Genomic DNA, 13,835 nt, shown 5'->3' on the forward strand with positions numbered 1-13,835 from the left:
AGACTTGAATGAGTCTTATGGAGGAAGCCAGTCCAGTCCTGAGGCCAGGGGTCCAGTGGTAGGAAGGCCATGGTGAGTTTGAGACCAGGCTTTGGAGGGAATGTTAAATTGGGCTGTCTCCTTACCCTAGAACATTCGAGCCTCCCGATTGACCCAGGCAGTAGGTGGCTGATTGGAACCATATGTTGGAACAAGTCTTCTCTTTTTGGTGCAGGAGGGGGGCTTCCTTCCAAACACAGTGTTGAGAAAGGAGCTGGCTGGGAGGGGCAGTGCTGGGCTGGTCCCTCTTTGATAAAGAGCTCCAGCCTCTGTGACGGACAGGAAACAAAGGATCCCAGGTTGTGACTTCTCCCTTGCATTTTGGACATGCTGACCCTGGGAGATTTCTAGACCAGGAAAGTGATATTTAAAAAACTCATACCTGCCCAGGGTCCCAGGGGATCCTGTGCCCTGTGCTCCCTTCTGGTCTCAGCTGCAGCAAATGTCTCCCGACCGTGACCCAACTCCCAGTAGCCACCTTAATCACACAGTATAAGCATCTATTTTAGTTACATAAACACAGTTGTCTACATTTGGACTCCGGGGCTGGCTGCAGGAATTTGTAAACAGCATGGTGTACATGTTTCACAGAAAGTTGCCAGGACGTGCTCCTTTCCTGCAGCCTGTTGTCCAGTTTTCCCTTTTATAGAGAGTCTGGCTGGGAAAGAGAGACAGAACTTATTTGGGAACAGTGGGCAATCTCTCAGGCAAATTCCTGTCTCCCACTCCTGCAACCACTACCTCCTCTTCTGAAATGTTGAGGTCTGGTGGGGAATTAAGGCTGCTCCTGAGTTATGAGTCCCTTGTAAATACTGACTTCTCACAAATATACATATAAACCTCACGAAAAACAAATTTGGGGAGATTTTATTCTCGGAAGGGTAACAAGGAATTCTGAAGTTTGAGGCAGGTTCTAAATAAATGTTGGGCACTGCTCTCTCTATCAGGGCCGAGACCCCGTTTGACATCACGACATTCCCTTTGCTACTCCCACCTAAGAGCTTTCTTCAGTTTCAAGCAGGGGCTGCTAACGTTCTGGAATGAAGGTATGCTTGGAGCCACAGAGAAGTGGTAGCCTCAAGGGGAAGAGAGGCATTCATTCTTTTCCTTCATTTAACAATCATTAATGAAGTATCTATCTGGATTAGATGCTGTATTCCTCATTGTAGACCTTGCAAGATGTCTAACACCAACCATCGGCAACAGAAAGCTTCAGTGACAAGTGGAAACATTAAGAGTCATGTAGATGGGACTGCCCTGGTGGCGCAGTGGTTAAGAATCTGCCTGCCAAGTCAGGGGACATGAGTTTGAGCCCTGGTCCGGGAAGATCCCACAAGCCTCGGAGCAACTAAGCCTGTGCGCCACAACTACTGAGCCTGCATGCCATAACTACTGAGCCCATGTGCCACAACTACTGAAGCCCGTGCACCTAGAGCCTGTGCTCCACAACAAGAGAAGCCACTGCAATGAGAAGCCCACACACCACAACAAAAAGTAGCCCCTGCTTGCCTCAACTAGAGAAAGCCGGTGTGCAGCAACGAAGACCCAACGCAGCCAAAAATAAAATAAATAAATAAATACATTTTTTTTTAAAAGGGCTGTGCCACTTTGCCACCCTCACTAACAATATATGAGAATATCTATTAAAAAAAAAAAACAAAGAGTCATGTAGATGGATTTAGAATGGCAAAGGGAGTTGAGTTTTATTTAACACACACACGTTTGCTAAATGAATGAGTGAATGAATAATAGGTCTGCGACTGAGAATGAAGCCTGCTACAGTGGTTGGAATTGAATCCTAATCTTAATTTCACTGCAAGTTAACTTTTACTAAAACTTAAAGCTAGAGTCCCAAACTGTCCCTTTCAGCCTGGAACTCAGAGGGTTCCCAGGAGGCAGGATGGAAAAGAATTCCCAGGAAAACCAGCACAAATTGGTCACCCTACTCAAAACTTCAAGACACAAGAGGGAAGAGATATGGGAACATACGTATATGTATAACTGATTCACTTTGTTATGAAGCAGAAACTAACACACCATTGTAAAGCAATTATACTTCAATAAAGATGTTAAAAAAACCCGCAAAACTTCAAAGAAAATAGAACTAGGAAGAAGAAAAGCTCCTGGAGAGGAAATATCTGAACTGGGAAAAATGGGAGGTCGTTGGGACATGCAGCATATATGTAGCAGTTGTATTTCTCCTTTCGTGTTTTAGGAGAACAAAGAAGCAGAAAGTAATTTATCCACATAGAAAGAAACAGGGAAATTAGTAGGTTAGGAGGAATTGGGCATTGACAAGCAAAACAAGAGAGCTTCAGTTCTTAAAATATTCTCAAACAAGCTCCACAGTAAACAAAACTACAGATAGGTTTTAATTTCATCTCCACAGAAAACTGCAGAGAAATCATGGCTTTTAATCACTCAAAATGCTGTACGTGTCTGCAACAGTTACCCTTGTCTCAGGAACATTCATATAAGGAAAAGTTGTAGTTAAAATAAGCAGCAATTTAAAGCAATTAATGTTTAGTGTGAACGTTCTATCTTCTACCTAGATGCTGTATTTCTTTACTTTTTGCTGTAAAGTGCAACCCTTTTAGAAAGATGCGTGGATGTTCATATTTAGTGATTTGAAGAAAGCAAGGATGTCTGCTCTTTTAATAAAGAGCTTAATGTGCTAGAAATACTATAGTTGAGTGGGAAGCACAGGATTTGAGAATCAGTGGAGGGCTTCTGTGAAAAGTCCAGCTGGTCCACGCAATGATAAAAGCTCAGCTTTGGCGCCACCTGGTGTCAGCTACATAAATAAGAGCGAGGCACGTTGTTCATTTAAGTTCGGAAAGTGACAGGAAAGGCCATTTAGATCACCAAAAACATTTCATGAATTTTTGTACTGTAATCAGTTGTGCAACAGAATGACCCAGACCTGGTTCTTTCATTCTAAAACTTTTGAGTCCAAGATTATGACTTCTGGTAGCCATTTTTTTCTCATCTGTCAGGTGTCAGACGGGGCTTGCAGGTTGGGGTAAAGACCGGAAGTGCCTTGTACATTTCCTGGCACACAACAGGTGCTCAATAAATGGGAGTAGCTAAGCTAGTGGCAATGGCTGTTGACATTATTGTTGGGCAGGGGACAGGGTGAACCTGGGAAAGCTAACTGTGGGCTGTGACTTCAGACCGTATTTGAACTTCGGTGATGTTAGTAATTTCCTGAGCGAGGTTAATGCAGTGGTGCATTAGAGCCGTGCGAGAATCCTCAAGCGCAGCTGGAGCCGGGTTTCATCAACGGCAGCAAAGCCGAGGTTGAACTTCCCAGGCAAGACTTTTCCCTGAGGCTTGAACACAGATCTTCGGTCCTGCTCTACCTTTGACAAGTTTGCAGAGACATCAGAAACGTGAGACAGCTCTGCCTGAGACTGTCAACGGGGCAAACAGGGAAGATGGTAATAATAAGAGAAGAATTGGAGGAAGGGGAAATGATGTCCCTTCTCAGCATCTTGGTTCCTCCCTGTGTAGAATCAATGTGCTGGACTAGAAAATCTTTAAGGTCCCACATGGTCCTAACGTTCTATCCAGGGTTCATAACCATGGATGCAAAACACAAAGCTTTGCTGGTGAGGGTACGGAGCAACTGGAATTTTTACGCATTCCTGGCTGGAATGTACAACGACTCTGGAAACTAATTCAGCAGTTTCTTCCAAAACTAAACAAGCATCTACCATATGACCCAGCAATTGCACTCTTGAACATTTATCCCAGAGAAATGAAAACTTATGTTCACACCCAAACCTATATAAGAATGTTCACAGGGCTTCTCTGGTGGCGCAGTGGTTGAGAGTCCGCCTGCCGATGCAGGGGACATGGGTTCGTGCCCAGGTCCGGGAAGATCCCACATGCCGTGGAGCGGCTGCGCCCGTGAGCCATGGCCACTGAGCCTGCGCGTCCGGAGCCTGGGCTCCGCAATGGGAGAGGCCACAACAGTGAGAGGTCCGTGTACCGCAAAAAAAAAAAAAAAAAAAGAATGTTCACAGTAGCTCTGTTCACAACAGCAAAAACCTGAAAACAATTCAAATGTCCTTCAGCAGATGAAAGGTTAAATATTCCTATAACACTTCTCAGAAATAAAAAGAAAATAGCTGTTGATATACAGAGCAACTTGGATGGATCTCATGAGCATTATGCTGAGTGGAAAAAAGCCAGTCTCAAAAGATTATTTACTGTATAATCCTATTTTTAGAACATTCTCAAAATGACAGGTTTATAGAGAGTGAGACCAGAGGGTAGACAGTGGGAGAAACGGGTACAAGTGGAAAGTGGAGTACGAGGGAGTTTCTTAAAGGTGAGGGGGCAGTTCTGTACCTTGATTGTGGTGGTAGTCCCGTGAATCTATACATTAGAGGAAATTGCACCAAACTATACACACACAGAAACACACACACACACACACACACACACACACACACACGAATGTAGGTAAAAACGGCGAAATCAGAATAAGGTCTGTGCTCTAGTTAACAGCATCGTATTGGCGTGGATTCGCTGATCTTGAGACTTTATTATATATGGTTATGTAAGATGTCATCATTGGGGGAAGCTGGGTGAAGGGCACATGGGACTCAACATTTCTGCAACTTCCTCTGAGTCTATAATTATTTCAAACTAAAAATAATTTTAAAAGAAATGTATAGAATGGTTGTATCCATCACACTCTAACATAAAAATTTTAAAAATAAATAAGCCCAAACCTTGTTAAGGGCTATTGGCAGTTAGATCAGGCAGGGAGGAGAGCCCACCAGCCAGAGCATGGCAAGGCTCTACCTTATACCCAGAACTGACCATGGCTGGACCGGGCTGCTGTGTGAGCAGTTGACAGCACTGTGGGGACACAGTGTGGCTGTTCTGAGCACCCCAGCCTCTGGTTGAGATTTTCTTTCTCTGGTCTGGGCTGAGGAGAACCTATTAAAAACACCCTGCCTAGTCAGGCTTGGAAGACCATGAGCTAGAAAGTGGTCTTCGGGGCATTCTCCAGAGGTGGACAGCAGGTTCCTCTGGGCCATCCCTTTTCGGGATACTCGTAAAGCTGTACTGTCTCCTTGAGGTCACTAACTGAAAGCAAATTCTTTCGTTGTTAGTTTTATTTTATTGTCATAGGAACACTTAACATGAGATCTACCCTTTTAACAAAGAGTGCAATACATCCAATTGTTGACCCTAGGTGCAGTGTTGTGCAGCAGCTCTCTAGGGCTTATTCATCTTGCTTAACTGAAAGTTTATGCCTGGTGATTAGAGCATTTCCACTGCTCCCAGCCCCCGACAACCACCATTCCACTTTTTGATTCTATGAATTTGACTATTTCAGGTGTCTCATGTAAGTGGAAGCATGTAGCATTTGCCTTTCTGTGACTGGTTTATTCCCTTCAGCATAATGTCCTCAAGGTGCATTTGTGCTGTCGTGCGTCACAGAATTTCATTCTTTTTAAAGGCTGTATAGTATTCAATTATATGTATATACCACATATTCTTCATCCATTCATCCACTTAAGTTGTTTCCACATCTTGGCTCTTGTGAATAGTGTTGCAATGAACATGGGAGTGCAGATACCTCTTCAAGATCCTGATTTCAGTTCTTTTGGATAAATACCCAGGACTGGGATTACTAGATTACGTGGTAGTTCTAGCTTTAATTTTTTGAGGACCTCCATACCATTGTCCATAGTGACATTGCCGTTTTGTTTTCCCACCAACAGTGTGCAAGGTTCTAATTTCTCCACATCATCCCCAGCACTTGTTGTCTTGGTTTTGTATTTTGGTTTTTTTTAGAATAATAACCACCCTGACACGTGTGAAGTGAAGCAAATTCTTTTTTCTTTTTTTTTTGCGGTACACGGGCCTCTCACTGTTGTGGCCTCTCCCATTGCGGAGCACAGGCTCTGGACGCGCAGGCCCAGCGGCCATGGCCCCACGGGCCCAGCCGCTCCGCGGCATGCGGGATCCTCCCGGACCGGGGCACGAACCCGTGTCCCCTGCATCAGCAGGCGGGCTCCCAACCACTGCACCACCAGGGAAGCCCGAAGCAAATTCTTAAAGCTGCCACACTTTGGAATCCAGGAGAGTCCTGGAGACAGTTTTCTCCCAGACAAGACAAGGACTTGTTCTAAATGTTCAAGGAGATGGAATTCTTAGAAATGATTTCTTAAGGGAGCAGGTGCTTGGGTTTGGTCCTCCCTTGAGGTCTGACCTGAGTGCATCAGGAGGGCAGAAGGGCTGGGAGTCCACAGCGATAGGGCCGGGGTGGGGTTGGGTGGTGTGCCTCGGGGACTCTTCCCGAGCTGGACACTCTCCATCCCAGGCTTCTGTCTTTGAATCAGACACAAAAGTTCCAAGGAAAATCCACTCAACAATCTTCCTAAACAAAGGGCTCAGGAACAAGGAGAGATGTGGTCAAGGATACATCTGGAACGAGTTTCACTGGATGCGTTAACAGGAAGCTGGTTCTAAGCAGAGACCAAAAGGCAGGTCTCATTCCTGGCAAAACTGGAAAGCAGACAAAGTTTGCTGGCAAGATCCCCTTCTCTCTTCCCTGGTCTGGGTTGATCAGCTTTTCCCTACAAGGGTCCATGGGCCTCCCACTCCTTCTAGAGGAGAAGAAGCCCCCGAGGCTCTACCTTCTCACCTTTTCATCCACTTTCAGTCCCCACACACCTGTGGCCCACATGCTGAGGATTCTTTTCTCTTTGTTTTGTTTCTCTTCCTCTTTGAAAATCATCTTTGCAAAATAACCCTGGTATCGCAGTAAGGTATCGTGCACTCCAGATTAATGCACAGGGGAAGAAATGCTCCCCGAGACCATGGGGTGAGCTTCGTGCAGCCCTCGTTATCTGCTCACAGAAATGAAAGACAGTACCCTGCCATTAGGCCTTGGTGCACTTGGACCTCGCTGACACTGAGTAAGGTCAAGGGAAATAGAGCACCATGAAGTTGAGGCGTCCTCCGGCTTTACATTCCAAATCAGGCTCGCAGCTTCTGGGTGGCAAGATTCTCATCCCCAGAAGCAAAGCTTGGAGAGCACCTTGGGTCAAGATTCCACATAAAGAGGATAAACTTTAACAAAACTCGGTTTGCTCTATCAGTAAAGCAGCATCTCCAAGGCATCCTACAGGGTTGCTTCTCTTGTTGCTAGACCAAAGAATGTCCACGTGTTTGGGGAGTCCTTGGTGAAGCCTTCCTTGTTGGAAATGGTCAAGTTTGTTTGTGGCTCAGAGAAGAAGAAAATTCCACTAGTTCCTCAGTCAAATAGTGTCGTCCACTCCAGAACCATTGTCATCTCCTCTAATATTCTGCAGCTGGGCAGAGAAATCTAAAGCTCATTGTGCAGCTGCATGAAACGCACAGTGTTTCTCAGCACAGCCAGCTTCAGCTTTGCACAAAACCATCATGGTCACACCAAGACCATCAGTGAAAACCTCCTATTTTATGAGCTCCATCTGGAAACTTCAAGTACTGTTAATGTTTCTGAAATGGTGAAGAGTTTTTATTTTTCCAAGAGTTTATTTTTGACTGGAAGAATCACCTTGATACCTTGTAAACAGGTGGGTTTTGATTTCATCAGAGGTGAGATCTAGAATTGTTACCTTTTCCCATGAATCTGGAAGGCACTGAGAACTGTTGTTCAACCAGACCCAGGATGAGCAATACAGACAAGGTTCCTGCTGTCATGGAACTCAAGTTCTAGTTAGAGACAGAAAAAAGAAGCAATAAAACAGGATAACTTCAGAATTCAAAGATGTCATCATGTAGGGTGGTGGGCATCAGTGTTACAGATTGGGTGGGTAGGGAAAATACTTGTCTGAGAAGATATCATTTGAAGTGAAGAAGACGCAAGCGGTGCTAAGATCTGCAGGAATGTCGTTCCAGGCAGAGGCAACAGCTGATGCAAAGACGCTGGGCAGGCTGAATGATGGCCCCTCGAAGATGTCCACCTCCTAACCCTTGGAACCTGTGAATTAAGTTAACTTACATGTAGAAGGGACTTGGCAGTTCTGATTAAATGAAAAGCCTTGAGGTGAGATTATTCTGGTTGATCTGGGCAGGTCGAGTGCAATCACAAAAGTCCTTGTAAGAGAAAGGCAAGAAGGTCAGAGTTAGTGGTAAGAAATGTGATGATGAAAGCAGAGGTTGGAGTCATATGAGGAAGGGGCCATGAGTCAAGGAATGGGGGCAGCTTCTAGAAGCTGGAAAAGACAAGGAAACAGGTTTCCCCTGCCAGAGTCTCCAGAAGGAATCAGCCCTGCTGACACCTTGATTTTAGCCCAGTGAGACCCATTTTGGACTTCTGACCTCCAGAACTTTAAGATAATAAGTTTATGTTGTTTTAAGCCATTAAGTTTGTGATAGTGTATTTCAGCAACAATGGGAAACTCATACAGATGCTAAGGCAGAAACAAGAAGAGCAGGGAAGCAGGATCAGGCTTTGAGGCGAAGATGAGATCAGAGAGGGAACCAGGGGTCCTCTACGGCCTTCTGGGCTGCACTAAGGAGTCTGGATTTTATTCTGAAGGTGATGGGAAATCACTGGAGAGTTTTAAGCAGGGCAATAGCGTGGCCTGATTTATGTTTCTACAAGGTCATGCTCGTCGCTCTTAGACATGGATGAATGAGGACAGAGAGTGGAAGGCTGAAGGCAGAGAGCAAAGCCATGACCCAGTCCAGCCAGGAGGCGGGAGGTTCAAAGTAGACTCAGCTGGGATGTGTTTTAAAGCATCAGCAAACCACTGACCACCACCGAAAGCACCAAAGCAGCAAGAAATGAAGCTGAATCTATTGCTTGCCAGACAAAGGGACATGTTCAAAGGGTCTGTCTGTGCAGAAATAGGAAGAATGAAGCTTAGGGCAACAATAAAAAACGTACAACAGAAAAGGGCACGTTTCTGAGAAAGGGTATCTGATTGGCTCATGAGACGGATTGTAACTCTTCGTTGCAATTGGCCATCACACTAGTTTACAACACAGAAGCCCAGACGCAGTTTCCAAAGAGGTTGAGCTGGGTTGCTACAGTTCTGGCTGGTTCAATATCACCCAGAGGGCAGACTCACACATCCATGATCAAGATTTGGAGAGCTTTTCTTTTCTTTTTTTCTAATCTTTATTTATGGCTGCGTTGGGTCTTCGTGCTGTGCGCGGGCTTTCTCTAGTTGCGGCGAGCGGGGGCTACTCTTTGTTGCGGTGCGCGGGCTTCTCATTGCAGTGGCTTCTCTTGTTGCGGAGCATGGGCTCTAGGCGTGCGGGCCTCAGTAGTTGTGACCCGCGGGCTCAGTAGTTGTGACTTGCGGGCTCTAGAGCGCAGGCTCAGTAGTTGTGGTGCGTGGGCTTAGTTGCTCCACAGCATGTGGGATCTTCCTGGACCAGGGATTGAACCCAGGACCCCTGCATTGGTAGGCAGATTCTTAACCACTGCGCCACCAGGGAAGTCCCGGAGAGGCTTTTCTTGATGGGAGTCAATCAACAATATCTGCGAACGGATTGGATGCAGGAGGTTAGGAAAAGCAAGGAATCAAAGCTAATTCTTAGCTTTGTGGCTTAGGGAACTGAGAGGATGGTGGGGACCCTTTTACTGTGATGGTGAGAGAAGCACATGTGGTGGGAGGATTAAGCGTTCTGTTTGGACCTTTGAAGCTGAGATGACAGTTAAACATGTAAGTGGAAACGTTAAGTAAGCATTTGGACATTTGAGACTAAGTTTAGAAGAGAGAATTGGGCTGGAGGTATAAATTTATAAATATGGATTTTTAAGATATCAACTTTATTGTGGTATAGTTTACATCAAATTACATGGACCCATTTCAAGAGTACAGTTCAATGAGTTTTGACAAATGCATTCACCCAAGTAACCAAGACCACCATCAAGATACAGAACAATTCAGTCACCCCCAAAAGTTCTCTCTCCATCCTTTGCATTCAACCTTCCCCTCCCCTGGCTCCAGGAAACAGCTGGTCTGCTTTCTATCACTGTAGATTACTTTTGCCCCTTCTGGAATTTCTAGAAATGGACTTACACAGTAAAACCTCTTTCCTGTCTGACATGTTTTGCTCAGATAATGTTTTTGAGATTCATCCATGTGGTTGCATGTGTCGTTAGTTTGTCCCTTTTTATTTTTGAGCAATATTCCATTGTCTAGATATACTACAATTTATTTACCCATTTGTCTGTTGAGGGATATGTGGGTTATTCCCAGTTTTTAGCTATTACGAATAAAACCCCTACAAGCATTGATGTGTAAGTCTTCGTGTGGACATACTTTTTTCATTTATCTTGGGTGAATAGCTAGAAGTGGGATTGTTGGGGGCCTTACAGTAACTTACCGGGAAACTGCTAAACTGTTTCCAAGCGGTGGTACTGCTTTACATTCCCGCCAGGGACGATGAAAGTTCCAGCTACTCCACATCGTCAACGACACTTGGTGTCGTCAGTCTTTTTAAAATTGAGCCATTCTAGAAGGCATGTGGGGCATCTCACTGTGGCTGTAAGTTCATTTCCCTGCTGCCTAATGACGCTGAGCCACTGAGGGCCATAGGAAGAGGTTCAAGGATAGCGAGAAAAGAAAAGAAATAATTATCAGCTCCAAGAAAAACAAAAATTTGTGTAGGAAAGATGTAATTACAGCCCACTACGTGGGTCATCAAAGAACAATTGTTTCTATCATCATAGAAATGCATACTCTGAGGTTGGATTTAACCGTAAATTGTGATGGAGCTGTACTGGGAGGGTGTGGTTGTAGAGTCACCTTCCATCACAGGAGGGCAACAGACAGAGTCTGTGCAGGACATCTCTCCTAGCAGTATCGAGGCAGAGGCACTAACTGATCTGAGACTCTCCAAAGACAGTTACCAAGCCTCTACCTTCACCATTATCTGTTACCAGAGTTACGTTCTCCTTAAGGAGGGTTGTTAGCCCTTGGTTTGTATCCATAGAGATGCTCGAAGAACAATGCAGGTGACTTGAAAGGCAGACTTGATTCTAAATAAAGTCTTCCACACTCTTCTCTTTCGAAGGAATTTTGGGTTTTGTAAGTGCTGGATATCAGACTGAATAACATTCCATTTAAATCCAAAGGCAGACTCAACTCACTAGATTTTAAAAACATGCCGTGTGTAGGCAGAGGTAAGTAAAGATGTATGTAAAGATGTGGGTTGCAATTTAGTTTTGAAAGAGAACATTTGCTTTTACGTGGCTCGCTTTCTGGGCAGATAGCATTTTACTGTTGGGGACGATGCTGAGTGAGTCTATCGAGAAACTTCTGCAGAGGTCAAGAGGGCTGATGCCCATGGGGGAAACAGGAGACAGCTCTGTCCCCTTTCTTCTTTCTTCTCCAGCCTGTAACAGATACTTGGGTCACATTTACACTCTGCTTCTGAAACCATTTTGTCAGCTCCCCACCTGATTGCAGTCATATGAATTGTATATCAGGCTTCTGGAAGAGCTATGTAAAAATTAACCATTAAGGAGCTACTCTTCACCAGGTGCTAGGAAGCTCTTTTCCTTATTAAGGCTGGTCAAACTCTGCTTCTCACTGTCATGTCCCCTTGTCTATTTCTCTTAAAAATAATAACAAAAGCTAGTATGTGTAGGGCACTCACTCTCTTACTATGTGCCAGGTCTGTACTAAGTGCTTTATGTCCTTTTTCTCATCTAATTTTTATGACAACCCAATGAGGTAGAAAGTCGTCTTCTCTCTACCTTACAGATGAAGAATCCACAGATCAGGAACGCTATGTAATTTGCTCACCCGGTTTGTCAGCCTCCAAAGCTCGTAGCCTCCAGGATATATCGCCTTCCAGTCCTGCCCTAATTACCACAGCGTAGACTTGCACACTCTTGATTCTTCTTACATTTGCTCTTAGGAGAATTCAAGATGTGCCATGAAACGGCCAGGGCTGCCTTAGGAGTGAGATTGGGCTCTGTTCCTTGTTTCACCAGCAGGGGGCACAGTCACCTCAGTTGAATTTCCCAGGGAGCCATTTGAATCTCCTGCTTCTGTTTCTACGGAGGCACTATCAGTCCAACTGGACCATCGAACAATTCCTTTCTGGTCGGGTTTGCTTAGTCTTGTGCAGTGAAGGCAATTTTAGAGAACAAATGGTGTCGTGAGAAGCTGGTGCCGTTTTAGAAATCCTTATATTTCTTCAGCTCACACCTAATATTTACATTAACTACTATACTTTGTAGGTAGTTTTAAATCCCAGCCATCTTCCTCTTGCCACCGAGTGTACTGCAAACCATACTGTACAGAGCATCATTTAATGAGAAAATCCAAAATGAAGCAAAGTTAACGTTCCTTTACACAGGTACATTACAGAGTACTGGCCAGCCCCGTGACCTTCAAGTGACTTTGGTGGTGTGTAACTTCTGCAGCTGCTGTTCAGGAACCGGACACAAATCCTGGCTCTACTTCTATGTCATTCTGACCTCTTGAGCTCGACGTGCCTGCGTTCCTCAGCTGTAAGGTTCATAGTACCTTCTACACTGGGTGTGGCAATGATCACATGATGCTGATACAATAAAAGCGTTTGAGAAGAACCTGGCACATGGTAAGTACTCAGTAGGTGGGTGTCAGCTTTTATTAAGTCCCACTCTGACCAATTCCAAGCACTCCCACTATGATAGAAAAAGGATCTTTTCGTAAGTAGAATTTGTCAGCTCTCTGTATACTTTGCAGACTTGCTTCCATCTCCTCCATATAACACCTTTCTGTGGCAAGTTTCTGTTTTATCAGACAGCCGTGTAGTTATAAGTCATGTGGAAATTGTCCTAGAGAGGACAATTAAACGAAATTTGGCTTATCAGGAAGTGGTCAGAATAGGAATGCTTGCCGCAGATCATACTGGCCTTCTCCTCAACACACACCAACCGCTCAGAGATGGACATATTCATGTCCACTGTCTGGGACGCTTTCCCTCCCCACGAGGTCTGCAGGGAAGGGTGCTGTCCACTAAGACTTGTCCCAGCCTGGGCGGCTCCCTGTGCCCCGGCACTGCCCCGGCTGGAGCTGGCATCACGGGGCCTGAAGAGGAACTTGTGCCCAACGCCAGACTCTACGCAGGCACACCGCCACCGGCACCAAGGTTAATTCCCAACTGCCGGTCAGTATTTAACTTTCCTCATAAGATTAGATTAAATATTTGGGTTCATAAAAGCCTAGGATTGCGGACTGCGGTGAACGAGGGCTCAGCTGGCTGCAGGCTGAAGCTGCCCACAGGCCAGGTTTACGCAGCATCCTTCGAGCTCCTGGCGTCAGCGAGAAGGTGCGGGACAGCCTGACTCTGCAGCGAGGAATTCCCTACTGCTGCGCACCGCACAGGCAAGTTTCCACTGAAAATACTTTATTGTTTTAGGAATTAACTAACAAAGCTATATTTTTTTTACAGAAAATTATAAAAGGAATGATTTTCCTGGTACAAGACCTGGCCTTTCCTCCCTTCCCTTCCCCAGCCCCCTCCCTCTCTCCCTCCCTCCCTCCCTCCTTCGCACCTTCCTTCCCTCCTTCCTCTTTTGCATACTTTCTGTCTCTTTCTTTTTTTTTTTTTTTTTTTTGCGGTACGCGGGCCTCTCACTTCTGTGGCCTCTCCCGTTGCGGAGCACAGGCTCCGGACGCACAGGCTCAGCGGCCATGGCTCACGGGCCCAGCCGCTCCGCGGCATGTGGGATCTTCCCGGACTGGGGCAGGAACCCGTGTCCCCTGCATCGGCAGGCGGACTCTCAACCACTGCGCCACCAGGGAAGCCCCGTCTCTTTCTTCTTCTCC

General features: G+C 45.5%; 1 protein-coding gene across 1 annotated transcript in view; it reads left to right on the plus strand.

The window, feature by feature from the left end:
• Positions 1-13,383: 13,383 nt before the first annotated feature.
• The window catches only part of KCNE2 (potassium voltage-gated channel subfamily E regulatory subunit 2), a gene marked incomplete at its 3' end in the record, with an annotated part of 6,421 nt that continues 5,969 nt past the window's right edge, over positions 13,384-13,835 (plus strand). Inside the window, exon 1 of the mRNA XM_082655548.1 lies at positions 13,384-13,391. The remainder of the gene's footprint in view (positions 13,392-13,835) is intronic.

This window comes from Grampus griseus (genome assembly GCF_964374135.1).
Source record: "Grampus griseus genome assembly, chromosome: 5".
Taxonomy (NCBI): domain Eukaryota; kingdom Metazoa; phylum Chordata; class Mammalia; order Artiodactyla; family Delphinidae; genus Grampus; species Grampus griseus.